Genomic DNA, 6,222 nt, shown 5'->3' on the forward strand with positions numbered 1-6,222 from the left:
CAGATTGAAGTCAGCTAGTCAGAAACATCCTACAACTAACCATCCATGTTAAAGGATTTACTGTTGTTCTTATAATGTGTGTAGAATATTTTATACTATTACATTTATTCAAAAACAGTTTACCAGCTACAGAAAGGCATTTTTAATGTGCCAAAATATCATACCAGCAAACTTGAAAAATTACAAAAAGAAATCAGTGATGTATAAAATAACAATAAAACATTTGGGAAATTAATTTGTAAGAGTGAGGACCAAACCAATCATACCCCTCTGTGCATCTGCTCGAGGATTTGGGCCCCAAATATCATTAACAATGAAATATGGAAGAGGAAAACCCATCTGGTAATCAGTCATTTAAACTTCTCTGCCACTGATGACTGCAGAATCTTCCTGGACTACTCCAATTACATCATTATCTCATAAAGTCCCAGAATTTAGTACAATAACATCACTCAAACGAGAAATCAACATATTATAATGGAAAACTACCAGGCTCAGTTCCAAATAATTTCCAAAATGTATGGATGGATTAAAGAACAAGTTATTCATCTTGATGCCTATTGAAAAGGACCACCTATAACAATATTAAAAAAAAATATTCCAGTTGAGAGCCATAACTATCAATCACTGGTGGCTGCTTTACCAAACAAATTTGGAGTGACATACCAGAAGGAAGTTGCCAAAGCAAATTTTAGAAGCCGAACATTTTACCTAGATGTTTCTTGTGCAACGATGGATTCATTGGCATGTGACTAATCCATAGATGCTATAGCGGATGAGGCTGTGTGATTAGGCTAAAGGAAAGTAGGTACACAGCCTGAAACAGTCAGCGATAGAACTTGAATCCATTAAGGTCATAGAAAAACAACTAATGGCACCATCCAGGAAGTATGAGCTTATCGGATTGTGGTTTATTCCATAAAAGCAAATACACACACTGTGCTACACAAATGCTGGGAAAACAAGGGTCACAAAGCCCTTTAGACTGTGTTTTACAGCTCCTATCATCTTAAGTCATGCTAACTATCGATGCATTAAGCGTTATATCTACTAGAAACAGCAGTCCTAAACTGCATTAATTACAAAGCTATTATCAAAATTTCTATACATATCTCTTGTCACAAACTTCCAATCCACAGCTTGGAAAATATTGGTTTCGAAGCCCTTTCACTCCAGATAATCTTGTAATCAACAAACCCTCCTAATTTCAAATGATCAAGTAGTAATCATACAACGTAGCACATACACCATATCTTAACATTCCACCCAATAGCTCAAAAAGCAAAGGTTGCAATACCATTTGAACTGCTAACTATCATCTCCAGTCGTAAAAACTGTGATGCACAAGGTATTATATCTACTGATACTAGCTGTCCTAGCTTCTTGGTAATCAAGTGGAAGTCCCACAGTGTAGTTTATGCATTGTATAGTGAATCTCACTTGATAACTTGGAAAGAAATTATCACTACTTCCTTTCAACCATCGGGTGCTCAACCTAATAATTACCCTAGTTCTTGATAGGATGGCAACTGTACTATGTAGTTCATACACAGTGTCTCATGTCACCATACAGAGGTTGAAAACTTGCGTCACGACATCCTTTTAGTCAGTATTTCATTTACTTGACCATCCTAGTTGTTTGATCTTGATTAATTTCCAACTATATTGGTTGGAAGAGCATTGTCATCCATTTTTCTATTTTCTTCCCTCCTATTCTGAGGGTCGTGGTGTGATAAGACAGTGCTTTCATCGTTATCTAAGTTGAATACCTCTACTGATTATTGGTCACCTACAGACTCAGCTGGACAATATGCACTTACCAGCTTGCATATGCCTTTCAACTGCTGTGTCTCATATATAAAAGAAACGACACATTGAATCACAATATGAGATCTAATTCCACCAGAACCATATAACATACCAAAGCCACATCCAATATGTTTCTTTACTTTCTTGTCATAGCACATTTTACAACTGTTACTATACAGACTTATATGTGTCAACTAATGCAGACCTTAACCGTTTCAACTGTTCATGTAGACATTGTAAAACACGTGATTCAGAAAGGGAAACAAATATCCTGGTCACGGCACTAAAATTTCTCCTTACCTATCCAATGTGTGATTGAATATAAGTTAAGCTCAAAGAGATAGGTTTACTGAATAACAAGAGATTTGCTCAAGATATCAATTATGAATTAACAATAGCATATTTACTAAATCATTGTTGAGCAAAATAATGATATTCGACGCAAATGAAAAATAAGATGAACAATTAATATTTGCAACAGAAATACAACATCAATCCTGTGACTAAATGTGCCTTCGTGTAAAATCATTGACAGCGTATATTCTGTTTGTTGTCTCCTTTTATCTTTTTAACAATACTCATTCCACCGGTGACACAGGTGGATGGTTCTGCTATATTTTATGCTGGTGACAAATTATTTATTACTTCTCTGCCAAAAGCTGCCTTGTTGGTCTTCCGTAGTGATCCATCAAAAGTGGCTAGCGACCATGAAATTGAACTCAATGAGTGTGTGAGTACTTCTTTGATGTTGAGGTTTCTGTTATGTGCAATGATGATCATGTGGCCGAACAAATGTCTGCCTTGAGTTGCACTTCTTTCCCAGTTGTTTTCGTAAGTTCTCTCCTTTTGTTGAGGTTAGAGAATGTTTTCAGCTTTGTTTGATCAGTTTGCCATGAAATTTGTGAGAGGCATCTGGTTCAAAGTGATTCTTTTTAAATTCTTGGTATGCCTTTTCTTCTATTTCTTGTGCACGAAGGAGTTGCTCTGTAACATCAGGATTTGCTGCTTTGACTGTTGACAGACTGACCAAGTTCATTTGTTCTCTAAAACGATTCACCCAATTGTTTTCCAGCATATCAAGTATAACATCAGCACAGTCTTTTTGTATTCTTCATGCCTCCAGGTCTGTGTGAGAAAAGTTTGAGCTGTATAGTTCTGTCATAGCTCTCACTTGGCTAAGACATGTCATCCTGTACTCTGCTGTCCTGTAGTATTTGGTGACTCTACTTGGACGAAGATTGAAAACTTTGATACCACCTTGGGTTTAAGTGTCCATATTTACAGTTTCTTCCGTCGCCTGACCCATTTTAATTTTTCAAATGGATTCTGATACCCTAGCTGAGCTGAGAACCCTCCAGCCTGGAAATGAGCGAAGGCAAGCGGATGTTTGTTCAGTAGTTGTTGCATATTCGCATAATATACTGGTAAGTATCGTGCGTAATTGATTTTATCATTCACATTTGCTTCGAAGAGGCCCCCAGTTGCACAGCGGCATGTCTGCGGACTTACAACGCTAGAAACCGGGTTTCGATACCCGTGGTGGGCAGAGCACAGATAGCCCATTGTGTAACTTTGTGCTTAACTCCAAACAAACAAAACTGGCTTCGAAGAACCTCGAAATTAGCAAATAGCAGAACATAGGGTATACATATAAAGGCGATGAAAAAATATAAAAAAGCTACTCTAGCCAGATGTCTATCATGCCCAAACAGTTCATATAGAAACTAAACTTTCAGAAAATAAGCATTAGAATTTGTCACCTCAGGTGGTACCGATCGGCCATTTTCAGGACCCTGGACTGAAACATCAAACTTCGAAGGGAGCGACATCGTAAAAATATCTCACCTGAGACAGCTAGGCAGTACTATTATTAATCCTTATTTCACAATTTTGAGTAATAGTCTGTAATAGTAATACGAATACAGGGGAAATATTGCACTGTGTAAGTGCAAACGCCTATACTATTTCTGGTACGAACGAGATAAGAAAAAACTGATAATACAGACATTAAAAACCGCTGTTTTCTGTAGTGTACACACGCGGCGACATGACATCTTTTCGCAATCATTCAATTTGATTGCATTACGTACTGTAACTAATGGGCGTTATGTAGCAAACAAATATTCGAAGTGATGCTGTAACATTAACTTATTAAACGTTTAGTTCTAAATTTCAGTGATTTTTACTTAAAATTAAAAAGGTGAGTTAGAGTACGAACGTATTAAACTTAAAGTACTTAGTAATTAAATTAATTACAGTTATGTCCACACTTAATACTATTATTATTACTACTGCCAGTAATAGTAGCATTACTATCATTATTTTTTTTTGTTTTTACAAGGATTAAGTTATCAAATAATGATTTCATTATTATTATTAACGTTTAATAAAGAAAAGGAATGTAAAAGTTACTAACAAACACATGGTATGAACTTTGCGCTAAATATGTACTGTTAATTTAGAATATTATACCAATTGTACAGCATATAACCACATCAGCAGTGATTATCATAATAAAGCTAGGCAAAGGTATAATTATACTGTTATTTAAGTATAACTAATGTCACGTAATATGAATATTTGTAAATTTTGGGTTCCACAGATCACACTTAACGGACAAGATTTAGACCTATACCAGGCACTTATTTTAGGATAAATATGCAATGTAAATGTACACTGTATAGATTGTAAACCTGACCAAATAGCAAAGGTACTCATTCTCCATAAATGGTTTATTAAATACACTATACTTGATAATTACAAAGAAGCTTAATACAAATTACTTTGTCTTTGATATCTTGAGAATGATTTTTCTTTCGTATGCTGATACAAAAAAAAAAAACATGTCAAATTAGTACAGACTTAAGACCTATATTTCAGTAAAATTAACTTGCAGCATTTCTTAAACATCATACATAGTTAGAAGAAAAGAGAAAAAATATGTACTTTCTAATTGATCGACACATTTGTTTATGATACATTCCCCTTTGACGAATGTGATCAGTTCTGATTGAATGTAATATACCTAAGTATCATCATAAATCCACAATAACTATTGGTTGAAAATTTGTTAACCCTTAAATTATCATCTTGTTTATTTACTACTCATTATCATTGGAGCTTCATATATTGTGTTGTATTGAGTAACTTTTTTATTTTGCCCATCACTACAGTTATCTATAAAGAAAGGAACAAAAACATGAGACTTCGCTCATTTTCTGTGTATAAAAACACAGGGAACCCAAGCAGTAATTCGTTGAACAGTTGCAATTACTTTTTGTTTAATTTTGTTTTGTGTGACTTACATGTTATTAAGGGTCTTATAACCGATAAAGTCATGGACCTATAAGGAATTTGTTGTATAAGTAGTTTAGCAAATAAAGCTGGTGAGATACATATGCACCTCACTGGTAATTCTAAGGTTAGGACATTGGTGTAACAGACAAGTGTCATTACTCAAATGTAAACAAAAAAGTTTGGTAGTCTCTTTCAAAACTGTGTCTCAATTAATTCTATTCAGGAGCAGGGTTGAAGGACATTACCGATGGAGCAAGTGAGGTAGTAAAAGGTGTAGCAGTGATGCAGGGTTTATTATGTACATAGGGGCTAATGATGTATGTAAGGGTAATTAATAAAGTTTGCCATTACTTATCTCTGGGGATGTGATTCCAAGTAGGTCACTATAGAGATAGATACATCAAAGTTGAATGTTAGGCTGAGGATAAGCAGATGAGCAGATACTTTTTCTTTCAGACAAGAAAAGCTGGAAGAAAATTTTGGAAGTCTTTGTAGCATTACATTTTGCCAAGAAAGTCCTTTTATGAAGCAATTGCAACTACTGGAAATTAATTTTCAAGGTGCTTCTTTATATAAATTTAACAATAAGTTTTAGAAGTTATTAGAAATAAAGAACTTACAATTGTAAATGTCATCAGCTTTTGTAGATCTGTTATAGTTGTCTAAAAATTACCTTCAGGACATAACTTTGTCCAGGTACAGTGTTAGGATTGTTCTTTATCTTTGTGTAGTTGTTATTGATTTGAATATGAAACTGAGTGAAAGAATATTGTGATATTCAGGATTAAGGATGGCTTGAGCCTGGTCACAGTTGCTACATTGTTAGATTTAATCAGAGAATACTGATTCACTTTCACTTCATCAAAGACACGGGATCCAAATGTTGGCATTTTTAACATTCAGATATAAAAATTAATAAATTGGATAAAGTGAGTGTTAAGTGTTCTTATTTAAAATTGATGGGCACATTGTTAGACTTTAACTGCTTTTAACTTTAACATTTTGAATCCTGAATATGGAAAATATAACTTCCTTATTGAGCAAACATCTGTAATATTTGATGACGAGGAACCCACTTTGAGACTAATAATGCTTGAAGATGGCTTGAATGGGTAA

At 34.6% G+C, this 6,222-nt stretch overlaps 1 protein-coding gene across 3 annotated transcripts in view; it reads left to right on the forward strand.

Moving 5' to 3' along the window:
- Nucleotides 1-3,819: 3,819 nt before the first annotated feature.
- The window catches only part of LOC106459681 (major vault protein-like), a 30,606-nt gene continuing 28,203 nt past the window's right edge, over nt 3,820-6,222 (forward strand). The window contains exons 1-2 of one of the 3 annotated variants that reach the window (XM_022386215.1): nt 3,820-4,009; nt 5,563-5,666. The gene's annotated coding sequence lies outside the window, so the exon portion shown is untranslated. The remainder of the gene's footprint in view (nt 4,010-5,562; nt 5,667-6,222) is intronic. The other 2 variants (XM_013919324.2, XM_022386214.1) reach the window with 2 other exon arrangements.

This window comes from Limulus polyphemus, unplaced genomic scaffold (assembly GCF_000517525.1).
Source record: "Limulus polyphemus unplaced genomic scaffold, Limulus_polyphemus-2.1.2 Scaffold647, whole genome shotgun sequence".
In the NCBI taxonomy this organism is placed as follows: Eukaryota; Metazoa; Arthropoda; class Merostomata; order Xiphosura; family Limulidae; genus Limulus; species Limulus polyphemus.